Below are 16,640 nucleotides of genomic sequence, written 5' to 3'. Positions count from 1 at the left end.
AAGAGTGACTACAACCATCATCTCACTAGCAGCACTCTTTGCCTTCCTCTGTGACTTCTAATTACATAGCTCTGGCATGAAACTCTGAATGGTGCAGGCTGATAGGTCTTTAACTTATTGGTAGCAATCATGTCATTATCTAAATAGAACAGTTAGTGTTGCATCAGCGGCCAATGAGCTTGCTGCTCAAACGTTCAAATAGTTGGCATTGTTTGCTGTTACAGTCTGCAGCACACTCTTAGAACCCTCCACCTTCCCCAGCTCCACCTGCATAGATCTGCTACGGGGTTAATTCATGTTACATGTGCAGCAGCAGCATGTCTTAAATGCTCACAGAAATGTCTGTGAAGGTGTTCACAGTAGCAAGTCTCGGTACTTGCTCTGCAGCAGCAGCAGAGTATGGAGATAATAATATGACAAAATGATTTGAATTTGAATTGTGTAAATTTGAATTATTTACAAGTGTAATCTAACAAATTTGAATTTTATGTGGTATTTTAAATAGTTCTGAATTTGATTTCTTTAAACGAATATTGAACATTTGAAATTTAACGAATTGAAATGTTTTCATGGCTGAATTTTATAGACATGTATTTTCAAACAGCTATTTTTTTTTTTTCTGAATTCTTAGACTGCAAATATTCAGTTTTAAAAAATACAGATTCAAGTTGTCAAGATGAAGAAGAAATTCAGAACTTCAAATTCAGTTTTCTAAAATTCAAACCGCGGAAAATTCAGATCTTACAGAAAGTAGGTCACAGGCCATCCACAGGGAAGAGTAAAGGATCTCAGAAAAGTCGAACAGAGCATTTTGGCTGCACTGCAATAGTTTTCTGCTGCAAACGTGTTGGTGGTTCAAGAGAATCCGTGTATCTTTCGTTCAGTCGTTTTTTTATTTAATATTAAGAGTAGAAAAATGAGAAAACAGCTTGAGTAGGCTATTAGATTTCTAATATTCTAGTAATAATAGTCCTCCGCTGCTGCGGAGCTTACAAAACTTAACGCGTGTATTGCAACTAGGCTACATTTCATTTTCTCATCAAACAACTAGACTAACGAATGGCTCGACATAACAGAAGAGCCTAGACAGGGCTTTCTCTCTGTGTAGACCAGCAGTTGGTCTGAATTTGCTATAACCTGTAGCCTATTTTCCGGACTGTAGGCTAAGTCACGTTTTATCATGAAACACGCTGTGATTTATTCCAAAGAAACTCAGGCATATATAATGCATTTAACGTTAAATAATCTAAATGTTGACTTTCAAAAGTAGGCGCGCCAAGAAGTCTATTCGCTGTATTTTGGTAAATTTTTGGTGTGCGCCATTAAGATATTAAAGGAGACCGAGACGCGCTAAAGCAGCGCATCATGTGTTTTTATTTATTTTTCAATGCCATATTTTGTAGTCATTTTGAATGTGCACAAATAAAAATATACATTTTACTGTTTCGAATGATGTCATATTATCTGTATGACTATAAATAACAGAGTATTAAGTTATTAATAAGTTATTTCCCAGCAGTGGAACAAATCCAAGTGGTTGCAGGCGCATCGCGCTCTCACACAACATAGTATCAGTTCTGGCGTTGCTTCATATCGCAGACTGTTCATTATCAAAATAAAACACAGTCAACCAAACATATAAAAAGTTATTCTGCCTAATTTAATTGGTCTGTTGTACAATATAAAGGGAAAGCTGTGCCGCACAGTCCTACTGTTATTCCAAACATTTCAATTGCTGTGAAGACGCTGATTTAGCCAATATACGTGTATATTGGGACTCGACTGAAGTATGAAGCCTTCTTTAAATGAATAGTTAGCATCCAAATGTTACATTGCAAATATGAAAACTTTTGACTGAATGAGAGATGCGCGACCGTTTCGATTTAAATAAATTTGTTTAGGCTTGGCGTTTAAAATAAAAGGTTTGTTTGTAATAAAGGGCACAATACAGGCTATTTTTATAGGCTATGCAGCCTATTTTATTATACATGGCTACTTATTTTTCATTATTGTTGTTTTGCATTCATTTAAGGATTTGTCATACAGTAAGGGAAAGTAAAATAGGCTACACATAGCCTACATGTTAATAGTGTTTATCATGTAAATGTTGTATTTTATTTACAGGTCTTTTACACTATTGCTGAATAAGCTAATATTAAAATGCGTTTTTTATGACGATTTGACGCTTGCGCGTTTCTCTCTCAACATGATCCGGTGTGACTTGCACTCGGGTGCATATATGGGGCAAAAAACAAACAAACATATTGTGTTCATTACCCCCACCCACATTTGGGCTTAAACACTGTTATTATTAGGGGGTCCTTGGAAATGTATTTAGGTGTAGACAAAATCAGTTATGTTTATTTCATAAATATGAACGTATACCTGGCATCTCCCGGACACTAGCCATGCATTAGTCTACTTCTTTGGCCTATTTTGTTTAGCTGGCCAATTCTCAAAATCTGTGTGGAAAAGCTGCGGAGCGCGGAGAGAATGCACAATGGTTTTAATTTGGAAGTTTTTTTATTTTTATTTTTTATTTATTTATTTTTTTTTTTGGGAAGTTTAGTTGTCAGAGAAAATAACACACAGTTTTGTTTGACATCAATTGATACTCAATATTAATGAAATAAATAAATGTAATGTCAGAGAATGCACAAAGCGTATCCGTTTGAGATGTAAATTATAATACATTTTAATTAAAATAAAACACAAGGCCTACATCATAAAACTCAAAAGATTATGTATTTTAATATCTCTGATAGTCAGTCTGAATGACAGTTCATGCGTGAACGTTAGGCCTATTATATACCCAATCAATGCATTATTCTTTCCTTTTTGTATTAGTGTGTGTTTAAATCATTTAATTTACTACTAATTATATTGATTTATATCTTAATTTCTTTTCTTTTTTTAACTTACCGGGCGACTATGCAGGCTATGACAACCGTCATTTACCCTGCCATACCCAGCTGATGCAAAGTGTAGGTTAATTTATATCTACAGAGAGAGAAAGCCCTGTCTCTTCCTGTGACAGTTGTGTCGAGCTATTGGTTAGTCTGGTTGTTTGATGAGAAATATTAAATGTAGCCTATAGGCCTACATTTTTACTACGTAGGCTGCAATGAGCGCGTTAAGAATCCGTGCAACTGCAGCAGCGGAGCACTATTATTACTAGAATATTAGAAATCTAATACTCAAGCTGTTTTCAAATTTTTCTACTCTTAATATTAAATTGAAAAAAACCGACTAAACGAAAGACACATGGATTCTCTTGAACCACCACCGCGTTTGCGGCAGAAAACTACTGCAGTGCAGCCAAAATGCTCTGTTCGACTTTTCTGAGATCCTTTAGGTTACTCTTCCCTGTGGATGACCTGTGACCTACTTTCTGTAAGTTCTGAATTTCTTCTTCATCTTGAAAACTTGAATCTGTATTTTTTAAAACTGAATATTTGCAGTCTAAGAAATCAGAACAAAAAAATAGCTGTTTGAAAATACATGTCTATAAAATTCAGCCATATTTAAATATGATTTCTTTAAACGAATATTGAACATTTGAAATTTAACGAATTGAAATGTTTCAATTCGTTAAATTTCAAATGTTCAATATTCGTTTAAAGAAATCAAATTCAGAACTATTTAAAATACCACATAAAATTCAAATTTGTTAGATTACACTTGTAAATAATTCAAATTTACACAATTCAAATTCAAATCATTTTGTCATATTATTAGCTCCATAGTGTAGCAGATCTTTTCCGCCAAGAACAAATACATTAACATTGCTATATCCATTACCAAGCCAATCTCCTGAGAGTTGTCATGACAAAACTATGAGTGATGTCATTTCCGGACACAGCTAAAAGCCTACTAGAAGAGGATTGTCAGTTACATTTTATTTTAAGGTGTCCTTGTTACAGTATAATTATATATTTAAGTAAAGAGTAATACTAATTAACTACATGTACTTAGGGCTAGGAATAGGGTTTTGGTGTAGGGTTAGTTGCATGTAATTATGCATAATTTAGTTATTACAACATGTGTAACAATGACAATGTAAAATAAAGTGTTATCAGATTTTCCAATCAGTTAAGCATATATGAATAACGATGATGATCATATATTCATTTGATGAACTGATCTAAACTGCTTTTCATAACAAAAATGTGTTATCTCATAACACTCTATACCAACAGATACCTTCCCCTGATCCTGCTGGCAAGCTTACCTTATACAAATACTCAGAGTCATTGTATTAGCCTGACCTTTCAGTTAACCAAGATGTAATTTCAGCCTCCTCAACAAGTTTTCCACATCTCAAGATGCATATCTGGTAATTAAATATTTTTCTATTAGGACTTTCTTAAATGGAACAGTTTAGATGCTGGAAAATCGAATTTCTATTCCAGCCTGTGAAACACACATGGTCCTTTTGGACTGCTTTAACCCATAGTATGCCCTTTAACCAAATAAAAAATGCAAGAGAGATTATCTGCCACATACTGTATGTGTGCCATATATATACTGTAGGTTATTTATTTTTACACCCAAGTTTCATCATTTAACCTGAAGTTTAATGTTGTGCAACTGTGTATACGGAAAGTATTTATGAGCAAAGACAAGGGATGGTTGTACTGATCTGGGTGTCATCAAGACAACCTATTGTAAGGCGAGTGCCAGTAAGTCTGGGCTACCACGCGAGAAAGCAAAAGGCTCTCCTGAGAATTAACATTTGAACTCTCTCTTGCATATGTAACAGCAACATCCGAGACGCACCACACAGTGCAGCTCACACCTCACTTTTACAGTCTCATCATCTCCCCCTGCTCCCACTCTTCTCCTCCTCACCTAAAACTCACTAAAAACCTATGCAATGTTAAATGTGTACAATAAGTAATTATACATGTTTGGTATCATTTGAAATGTCTCAGTGTAACTGATACAAATGTCTCATTCCCAAAGAAGTAAAACAAAAGGTAATAACGTTTTTAAGAGTTTAGAGATAGCTTGCACACAGAGGAGGTTGCGTCTTCCAGGCAAATGGCCTCCTGCTCTCAAAAGGTGTAAACTCTGAATGCAGATTCCCATTGTTAGCAAATGTTTGTGAAAGAAGTTTCTGTCTTGGTCTGGGTATATAATGAATTGCAACAAGAGGCTCGGGGTGATTTGTAATTCAAATTAGCCCGTGATGCTGAGTGTATGCAAAACACTTCGAATCATGTATTTTATAATGTCAGGTTCGCATCTTACTCTTTATTCCAGAGCATTTGATGTTTTCTATTTATTATCTTTGAACTGTTCATGAATTTGGCATAATACATTTACCTGACATAATAAGTTCTTACATTTGATTTATTCAGACTGACTTTTTCCCAAGTAGATTAAAAACATTTGTATGTGACCGCAAGTTTTGCGTCAGATTAGTGAAGACTAATATTTGGCACTAATTCAAGTGTACTTGGTTTGCAAAGACAAGAAGTGAATTTCCGTTTAGGGCAGCAAACGTGCTGCTTGACCAACCTAAATCCGGGTGTCTTACCTCTGTTTTAATTTAATGTTACTTTAGATAAGTGTACATGGGAAACCACGGCATGGCCAATCCAAAGCTATTATAAGAGAAGTAAAGTTGGTTGACTTATCTGTAGTAGTGGCCATACCTCCACTGAAGTAAACGTTACATTAAATTCAAGTGTATGCAATTCCATGGGGGCTTTACCAAAGTATCTTTGATTGTGTAAGCGTGAATGTGACCAATCTCAGGTATATAGCAATTACCTCTGTTTGATGATGAAAACTGACGAGCTTGTGAACGTGAGACCCGCGTTAAGCGTGAGGACCTCTGAGCGACATAGCTTCCTAATATGAACGGATAAAATATAAGTAAAGAGTTGAAAAGAATAATCAAATGTGCTGCTAAACTATTACATGATTGACCAATAACTAATTGACAATCTAATTCTAACCTAAATTTGAGGTCGTTATAAAATGGAGTCAGATAAAAACTTAAATGGAATTAAATTACTTTGCTGCACGGAAAGACAGTAACAAGCAGAGACCTTCACCCGTTCTATCGGATGCCGCCTTTGGACCAGTCCAGACGGGCTTACACTATCAAACAAGTAGTAAGCTAGTTAGGGAAAGGTTGTTGCCAGTGAGAAGTAGTTTTATTGAAATTTTCTCTTTGGTGGTTCTCTTGAGTGTAATAAGTATTGTCTTTCATTTGTGTCTAGGTCATGGGCTGATAATCATCCCTTTTAAGGTGGAGACAGAAGCTGCGTTTAAATGGACCCTAATAATCCGATTGTATTTAAACTAGTTCAAATCTTTCACTGTGGTGCACTTTCGTTTCTCTCTAAAAGCCCAAACTTAACATCCAAATTAGCTAGATAAGTTTGTGTTGTAAAATGCAGTCTACTCTTACTAAACTGCGGTACATGTTTGATATTATACAGTGTTATTAAAAGCACATTAAAAAGCGCATTTCAGTGTGCGCACTCCGAGTCGGAGCTCAACACGGATAAGCAAATGGCTTCGGATACAAGCCTAAACATGTAGGCCTATACACAAAAATGTCAAAATGTCTTTTTGGAGAGTATTCAAGTAAACACAAGGGGTTATGTCTTAAGTAAACATTCACAGCTGAGAAACAAAGGACATGTGTAACAGTATATTGGATCCGTACATTAGTTCTTAATTTGACAGCAGCCTAAAATACCTGCTGCAGTCTGTCATTAATGATAATCAAACAACAAATGACAAAGGAAAATCAATCACTGATCTTGACTGAATAACTTAGCTTTAATAAGGCTTCATCTATATTTAATGTGTACAATGAGACTATGCAGTGTTATTTTACATTTGAATATTAATTTTTTGTTGTTGTAGGCTATTACTTAACTGAATACCATCATTAGTACATCTTCCTGAAATACTTAAAACACTATTTCATTCGCCCCTCCTTGAACTGCCACCTTACCATGGTGGAGGGGTTTGAGTACCCGAATGACCTTAGGAGCTATGTTGTCTGGGGCTATATGCCCCTGGTAGGGTCTCCTAAGGCAAACAGGTCCTAGGTGATGGGTCAGACTAAGAGCGGTTCAGAAACCCTTTATGATGTCAACAAATGCGAGGACCGTGACGTCGCCCGGCATGGCGCAGCCGGGGCCCCACCCTGGAGCCAGGCCCGGGGTTGGGGCTCGTATGCGAGCGCCTGGTGGCCGGGCCTCCCCCCATGGGGTCTGGCCGGGCTCAGCCCGAAGGAGCGACGTGGGGCCACCCTCCCACGGGCTCACCACCTGCAGGAGGGACCATAAGGGGCTGGTGCATAGTGGATCGGGCGGCAGTCGAAGGTGGGGGCCTCAACAACCCGATCCCTGGGCACGGAAACTAGCTTTAGGGACGTGGAACGTCACCCCTCTGGCCCGGAAGGAGCCTGAGATTGTGCGTGAGGTTCAGAGGTTCCGACTAGAGATAGTCGGGATCACCTCCACGCACGGCTTGGGCTTGCTTATAGCCCCCCAGCTCAGCCGTCATGTGTTGGAGTTCACCCCGGTGAACGAGAGGGTCGCTTCCCTGCGCCTTCGGGTCGGGATAGGTCTCTCACTGTCGTGTGCGCCTATGGGCCAAACGGCAGTGTAGAGTACCTGGCCTTCTTGGGGTCTCTGGGAGGGGTGCTGGAAAGTGCTCCGTTCTACTGGGGGACTTCAAAGCCCACGTGGGCAGTGACAGTGACACCTGGAGTGGCGTGATTGGGAGGAATGGCCCCCCTGATCTGAACCCGAGTGGGGTCCTGTTATTGGACTTCTGTGCTAGTTACAGCTTGTCCATAACGAACACCATGTTCAAGCATAAGGGTGTCCATCAGTGCACATGGCACCAGGACACCCTAGGCCGGAGGTCAATGATCGACTTTGTGGTCGTTTCATCTGGCCTCCGGCCGTATGTCTTGGACACTCGGGTGAAGAGAGGGGCGGACCTGTCAACTGATCACCACCTGGTGGTGAGTTGAATCCGATGGCGGGGGAGGAAGCTGGACAGACTCGGCAGACCCAAATGTACTGTGAGGGTCTGTTGGGAACCTTTGGCCGAATCCCCTGTCAGAGAGATCTTCAACTTCCACCTCCGGCAGAGCTTCGACCGGATCCCGAGGGAGTCTGGAGATATTGAGTCCGAGTGGACCATGTTCTCCACCTCCATTGTCGACGCGGCCACTCAGAGCTGTGGATGTAAGGTCTCCAGTGCCTGTCGAGGCAGCAATCCCCGAACACGGTGGTGGACACCGGAAGTAAGGGATGCCGTAAAGCTGAAGAAGGAGTCCTATCGGGCCTGGCTGGCTTGTGGGACTCCTGAGGCAGCTGACGGGTACCGGCAGGCCTAGCGGACTGCAGCCCGGGTGGTTGTGGAGGCAAAAAAATGGGCTTGGGAGGAGTTCGGTGAGGCCATGGAGAAGGACTACCGGTTGGCCTCGAAGAAATTCTGGCAAACCGTCCGGCGCCTCAGGAGAGGGAAGCAGTGCCCTACCAACGCTGTTTTCAGTGGAGGTGGGCAGCTGTTGACCTCGACAGGGGATGTTATCGGACAGTGGAAGGAACACTTCAAGGATCTCCTCAATCCCACCGACACGTCTTCCATTGAGGAAGCAGAGGCTGAGAGCTCAGATGTGGACTCGTCCATCACCCAAGCTGAAGTCACCGATGTAGTCAAGAAACTCCTCGGTGGCAAGGCACCAGGGGTGGATGAGATCCGCCCCGAGTACCTCAAGTCTCTGGATGTTGTGGGGCTGTCTTGGCTGACATGCCTCTGCAGCATCGTGTGGCGGTCGGGGACAGTGCCTTTGGACTGGCAGACCGGGGTGGTGGTCCCTCTTTTTAAGAAGGGGGACCGGAGGGTGTGCTCCAACTATAGAGGGATCACACTTCTCAGCCTCCCCGGGAAAGTCTATGCCAGGGTACTGGAGAGGAGAACACGGCCGATAGTAGAACCTCGGATTCAGGAGGAACAGTGCGGTTTTCGTCCCGGTCGTGGAACACTGGACCAGCTCTATACCCTCTCCAGGGTGCTGGAGGGTTCATGGGAGTTTGCCCAAACAATCCACATGTGTTTTGTGGATTTGGAGAAGGCATTCGACCGTATCCCTTGCGGCGTCCTGTGGAGGGAGCTCTGGGAGTATGGGGTCCGGGGCCCTTTGCTAAGGGCTATCCGGTCCCTGTACAACCGGAGCAGGAGCTTGGTTCGCATTGCCGGCAGTAAGTCAGACTTGTTCCCGGTGCGTGTTGGACTCCGGTAGGGCTGCCCTTTGTCGTCGGTTCTGTTCATAATTTTTATGGACAGAATTTCTAGGCGCAGCCAGGGGCCGGAGGGTGTCAGGTTTGGGGACCACACGATTTCATCTCTGCTCTTTGCGGATGATGTTGTCATGCTGGCCCCATCAGACCGGGACCTTCAGCATGCACTGGGACGGTTTGCAGCTGAGTGTGAAGCAGCTGGGATGAGAATCAGCGCCTCCAAATCTGAGGCCATGGTTCTCAGTCGGAAAAGGGTGGCTTGCCCACTTCAGGTTGGTGGAGAGTTCCTGCCTCAAGTGGAGGAGTTCAAGTATCTTGGGGTCTTGTTCACCAGTGAGGGAAGGATGGAACGGGAGATTGACAGACGAATCGGTGCAGCTTCTGCAGTAATGCAGTCGATGTACCGGTCTGTCGTGGTGAAGAAAGAGCTGAGCCGCAAGGTGAAGCTCTCGATTTACCGGTCAATCTACGTTCCTACTCTCACCTATGGTCATGAGCTGTGGGTCATGACCGAAAGGACAAGATCCCGGATACAGGCGGCCGAAATGAGCTTTCTCCGCAGGGTGGCTGGGTGATCCCTTAGAGATAGGGTGAGAAGTTCGGTCACTCGGGAAGAGCTCAGAGTAGAGCCGCTGCTCCTCCACATGGAGAGGGGTCAGCTGAGGTGGCTCGGGCATCTATTCTGGATGCCTCCTGGACACCTTCCCGAGATGTTCCCGGCATGTCCCAACGGGAGGAGGCCCCGGGGAAGACCTAGGTCTAGGACACGCTGGAGGGACTATGTCTCCCGGCTGGCCTGGGAACGCCTCGGGGTCCCCCTGGAAGAGCTCGAGGAAGTGTCTAGGGAGAGGGAAGTCTGGGCATCCCTGCTTAGACTGCTGCCCCCGCGACCCGGCCCCGGATAAGCTGAAGAAGATGGATGGATGGATGGACTATTTCATTTGCATTTTTGTTCCATTATATTTAGTTGTCTGTTTTGTTTGTAATTAGCTTCTTTGTTATTTTTGAATTGCTGAATGTTTACTTGTCTAATGTAATTGTTTTGTGAAATTTCGCTGATATTTAAAATTACTCATATCATGTAATAAGCCTTTGATCATATCGCCCACCGATAATCATGTTAAATAATCGTGATTTCAATATTGACCAAAAATAATCGTGTGAAAAACCTGCCTAATCCAAAAGACAGGTGCAGAGTCAGTGGCTGCGAATGAAATCTTAAAAACGCTGCCTTCGGAAGTTCGGAATCAAGCCACGTCCAATTCAATTATTAGCTTCACTTTGTGTCTCCTGAGATAATGTCAGGATTTACCAGACTCAAGAAATGAAAAAAGGTGTAAAGTGTTTCAGATAATTTGTTGAACAGTATGTGCAGAAACAGAAAAATGCAAGTAAACTTGAAGTAGAACCATTTAATGAGTGTTGGAAAAGAGTGGAGACACCCGGAGACACACATTTTCATAGACGCACGAACCGACATCCGCCAACTTGGATGCCAGCCCCAAATGCCTCCCTCTCTGTGCTGGAGTCAATTAGGTGTCCAAACTGGAGGATGAAGAGAACTCTAGGCTGAGCTCTGGGACTGTAACAGACTCTGGGATGAGCTCCGGGGCTGAAACGGACTCTGGAGACTCAGGGGCAGGCATGAGGAGTGATTTCACGGAGTTGGATCCACTTAGGAGAGAATGGAGGATATACTGATCCAGTGTGCAGTTGTTTGTCTCCTAGGACATCTGTGGAAACAAAGGCTCATCCAAGCCCTCATGGAAAAGAGCCATTAATGTCACATCATTAAAAAACACAGCTGTAGAAAGTTCTCAGAATTCCAATGCATTCTCCTCTATCGGGTGGCCATTTTGGGAAAGAGAACAACAGGTTGGCTGGGCGGTTTGGAGTCATACCGGTTCCTGCAAGGTACTTGTTGTAAGAGTTCTGGCCTTCAGTCAGTATTTACCATGCTCAAGTGACAAGGAGTGGTATAACTCAGTTTCAGGTAATTCATTTTTAATTTATTGAACAGTATGTGCAGGAACAGGTGAAACAGGCAAGTAAACTTGAAGAAGAACAGCATGCACAGACACAGGATTACAGATCCACACAGGGGATCGCAGGACAATATATAGGCTACACAGGAGATAAATAGGAGTACTGTAAGTTTGCAGGTAAGGAAGTCTGAGTGCTTGATGAGGCCAGAAATAAGGCTACGTTCAGACTGTCAGTCCAAATCCGATTTTTGTGCATATCGATTGAAATCCGATTAGATGATAAGATGATAAGTGTGATCGGCCAAAAATCACACACGTTTTTTACAAATCAGTTTCGAGCTACATTCATATGTGGTTTGAAATACTATAAAAATATTTCTGGAAGTCAGACCGTTCTGAGCGGATTTCGCGTGGTTAATGTGACTTTCTCACCTTACGTAAAACTCAAATGTCAGATGTTGTTATAGGAAACATGCTGAAAGTTGCTGCAGAAACAAGGTTGTGTTGTTTTAAAGTGCAGGACGAGCAGAAAATGACAATATAAAGGAGACATTTTTTGAAACCGGTGGAGATGACAGCACGGAATAAAGCCACTCATACTAGCCCTCCTACGGTTCTGCCGCTGCCTCAGAAGACAGTAGTCCAGCGTGGCAGCAACACATTGTCATGTTGTAAATCAGACAACATCTGTATTGCAAACCCCTCCATGTTGCAGTTGTTGTTGCCGTATGCCTACCTACAAAACTTTATTGCCATAGAAACCAATTCGGATAATCCGGAAAATGAAAGAGCGTCATGGACACACAAATAAGATTTGAACTGTTGCGATACACAGTGTGGACATCAATCATTTTAGATCAGATTCCAATTGGACACACAAATAATCGGATTTTGACTGACAGTGTGAACGTAGCCTAACGGCCATTTCACACTGCAAGCTTTTCACACTGGAAGCATTTGCGTCATAGCAATGGCTCCAAGGCTACATATAAGCGAGCATTTCTTTATAAAGACAACTATAAAAAATGTTTTTAGAAGTAGGTCATTTGGGGAGGTGTACAACATTTGCATGTAAATTGTAAACAACAAACACAGCCGATCAAAAAACAGTTCCGATCATGTTGTTTCAGTCATACTTCGATATGTTTACAAGACAGCAAACTCTGCGGATAAAATAAAAATAAATAATAATTATATTTTTGAGTCTTCATTTTCTTTTCTAAAATACTCATTTCTGACATACCTATACTGTTAGACTGGGTGAGTGTGTGTACCTTTAGGAGGGGAGCTGATTCGTGTGGTGATGAGGACCAGGTGCAGGTAATTAGTAACCATGGCAACAGAACACCCCAAGTGTACAGGGGAACTGGGTTCCCCAAAGTACAGGGGAACTGTAATGGATACCTTCATCTGATAAATGTTTTAACTGCAGCATAGATGTATCCTTCTCTGCCTTTAATTAATATCCCACAATTCTGTGCGTTCCATTCTGTGACAGGCTGTTTCTCAATACCAAGTACGCAAACTTCGGACTTGAGTCCTTGGTAGTTCGGACTTGACAAGTTCGACTCAGGAGAACGAACTCCCGAGGACGGAAGGACTCAAGTCTGATAATTCTGCAAACGGAACAGCGGCGTACTTGATAGCGTCACTCAGCTCGCTCTGGCTACTCCGGTTATCTCTTTATGTATATTTAGGCTACAATAAAACAAAATATGTTATAAACCACCACTCTGCCTCTTTTCATTTTCATTTGAAGAAATCTTAAACATATTAATGGCCACACAAATGTGATTCAGGCAACGCAATTGATTATCTTCACTGCATATATTTATAACAACATGAAATATAAAACACAACACTGACAAAAAATATGATACATAAAAAACATTATAATATTGATCATTAAAACTGTGCATTATATGTACAGTGAAGAGAATGTAGGCAACATGTATAATAAAATATTTTATATGTTTGAAATATATAAAATAAAATGACTTAACCTTTTTTGTTAAATGTCAGTTTTAATGATCAATAATAGCCATTATAAGTAGCCTAAAAGGAATAAGAAGCTATACAATAATAAAGCAAACGATTCGGTCAAACATAAGTCAGCTCTCTAGGCTACAACGTTAAAGTGACTAAATATATAAAGCTATGAAACTTCACTTTGCCCTCAGCCAAAACGTTTTGCCAGGGAACAAATTATAGAATAATGAGACAAATAAAATAAATAAATATATAAAGCGCCCGTTAAATATTCACAAGACGATTTATATCTCATGTTAAACCACTAGACTAGAGACATCCGAGCCAGCGGCAAACGTCAGCAGCACTAACCGAGGAAAGGCTGTTCTCGGCGGGGAACATGAGCGTCCGATTGCCTGGATCTCACAACTCTGAAAACGTCAGATCAAATTTTCTAATATTCGCTATTTTTATAAATAAACCGAAGATTTGATCTTTAAACAACTACATTCTCGACTGAAAAGCTCTTAAAACTACATTTCGTGACACAATAACAGCAGTATTTTTAAATTACGCGGGGTTTCTCCTCTGCTATTGACGCTTGCTGGTTGGTGTGAGATGCATTCTGGGAGACCTGGCTGTCTCAAGTCCGCACAAGTCACCTCTCGATGCATCCTCGGTAAAAGGGGCGGATCAAGAACACATCCGGGGATTTGAACTGGACTTGGCTAGATGTGAACTTTGATTTGGAACATAGACAGTAAAAGAAATGGACACAGCGGATCCTTCCCCCATTGGATTCAACAGAGAAAAGTGAAGTCAATTAGAAGCTCTCACTTCCTGATGGTCGAGCGTACTGCGCAGATTCAAACTGAGCTTGACGACGTAGATGTGACGTGACGTGAGCAACCTGTCTGTCTTCAGGTAGCTGTGCCAAGAGAAATCTGAATCATTCCCTTCCGAAACTTGCAGAGACGGAGAGTGTGAGTATGAGCTGTCCATGAGCTAGGAGCAGGAGCAACTTTTGTTAAGTATTCTGATTAATTATTTTGTCATTTTGCCTCCACGTCCCCCCAATTGCCCGCAAGCTTCTCCTCCTGTCCATACGGTAATTTCTCTACTGTGCGACAGAGAGTCGCGTGGTTATGACGCAATCGTTAGCCTATTTTTACAAAAACTGCATCTAGAGTGAATGAACTGTATGAAAGTACTGTCAGTAACGTGCCAGAACATATTAGAGAAGTATGCAGTAAGGCAGCTTGGCTTCATAAACTCTTTAACATTTAAAACACATTAAGATGAGAGGTTAACAGCTTCACTCCTGCTGTGTTTTAAATAGTCTGAGTTCAGCAGCTCATAAAGGCTTCAATAAATGATAGCCACAAACAGCCAACAACTATCAAGTTTCTCATCACTCACAGCCCTAAATGCCTTCAGGGGATATAGTGTTTAGCACAGAAATAAACAGATAAAGCAGAACATGATTTACACACAGTATTTATTGTGTTTTGATTTCTAAAAAATACATTTTACAAATTAAAGAAAAGTGCATTCAATGTTTTAACACGTTAAATGTCAAAACTCATGGAACCGCCTAGTTGATATATATAAATTATTTTGCTTAGTTATTTTATTAGTTAACATTTTTAATTATCCACAAACTGAATAATTCAGCTTTATAAGGTTGCAATATAAAGAACAATCTTTTCAATCTAGATTTTCTTTAAGCCATAAATGTTTGATTACATTGTTTATCATGTTTGAAGGAAAAATGTTTAATACTTTTTTTATCAAGACAGTCATCAAGACATCTAAAGTTTGCTTATATTGGTCGTGTTCCATACAAGGTCCTGAATTGTGACACTTGGCTGCAGTGACCCCATTCAAAAGACTGAGTGTGAAAAGTGTCCTGAGAAGTGAAAAGTGTCTAAACCGGACACCCACATTCCTCTATCTGGTTTCCGCTGTCAAAGCTACATTTATTTCTGAACATGCCAACTGCTAACATGGACCATAAGGACTTCGAACAAACAGCTGCAAACTTAGATCAGCACCAAATTACCTGGCATAATGGAGTCTTGAGCTTTATATATTTGTATATTAAATATTTTATTGCAAATAAATGATTAATACCAAAACATGTTATGACAAATAAGGTCTGAGGCCTTCATAAATTCCCTTTCTTGATAACCAACCTAAAGGTAACAGTTTAATTTAATGGTAGCTTTTTTTGTGTGTGTATTGAATTAATCAGAATCATATGTTGCTGAATTTCTTAAGAGTGAACCTCTCTAGTGGAGGACTTTAAAGATTACTCTTCTTTTCATAGTTTATTTACTGCTGCAGTGTAAATGAATTAAGTAGTGTTAACATATACCATGTGTCACTTTTTGACACCCTGACATTTACAGTTTTTTACAATCACTTTGTTACTATTTTCAGAACCTTGATGTCATTTTTCACAACTCTAGACACAAAACTCACAACCAATGATCAAAATGCACATTTTTCAAAACTCTAACCCTTTTCTCAATTGCTTGGATACAATACACATAAAACTTAGATCATTTGTTCATTCAACAAAAATTACCTGTTCAATATGACACAACTTAACATCAAAGTACTACTATTTCAAAAGGCAATTCACAAATTACATTTCAAATGGGTGTCTATTAATTTCCTTACAATGATCTAACTGTCAATTGAAACAACTGCTCAAAATGATAAGTAACTGTTGCATTACTCTTAATGCATAGTTGTATGGAAACTGACAAACAATCTTCCATGTTTACAGTACCACCCCGTATTTACCCCATACTCTCCCTTCCTTAACCCGATTGAGGAATTTTTCTCCGCATGGAGATGGAAGGTTCATGATAGGCACCTTCTTGAACAAGTCACTCTTCTCCAGGCCATGGATGACGCCTGCAATGACATCACAGCAGACCAGTGTCAGGCCTGGATTCGCCATGCCCGAAGGTTTTTTCCAAGATGTTTGGCTAATGAAAACATCCATTGTGATGTAGATGAGAACCTGTGGCCAAATCCACAACACAGAGTTGATGACAATGTAGAAGTACAGTAATCACTCCTGTTTTGTTTCTTACAGTACAAGCAATCAAGTTGAGGAACACTGCATTTTATGTTTTACATAAAACATATGTCTTTTCTTTTCTATTTCACAGCTAATTATTTTTGCTTTGATTCAAATAAACCTATGTTGTGATTGTACTGTAGTGTTTTGCATCAATAAACAGTTTTTTTTATTCGCTTTGGTACTATTTTCACAAGTTCGGTGTACATTTTCAAAACTCATAGTGCTAATATCACAACAGATCATCAAAAGTGCACTTTTTTCAAACATTTCATCATGTTTTAAATTGTGTAAGAACAATACACA

This window comes from Leuciscus leuciscus, assembly GCF_965113295.1.
Source record: "Leuciscus leuciscus genome assembly, chromosome: 5".
Taxonomy (NCBI): Eukaryota; Metazoa; Chordata; class Actinopteri; order Cypriniformes; family Leuciscidae; genus Leuciscus; species Leuciscus leuciscus.
This window is presented reverse-complemented; position numbering follows the sequence as displayed.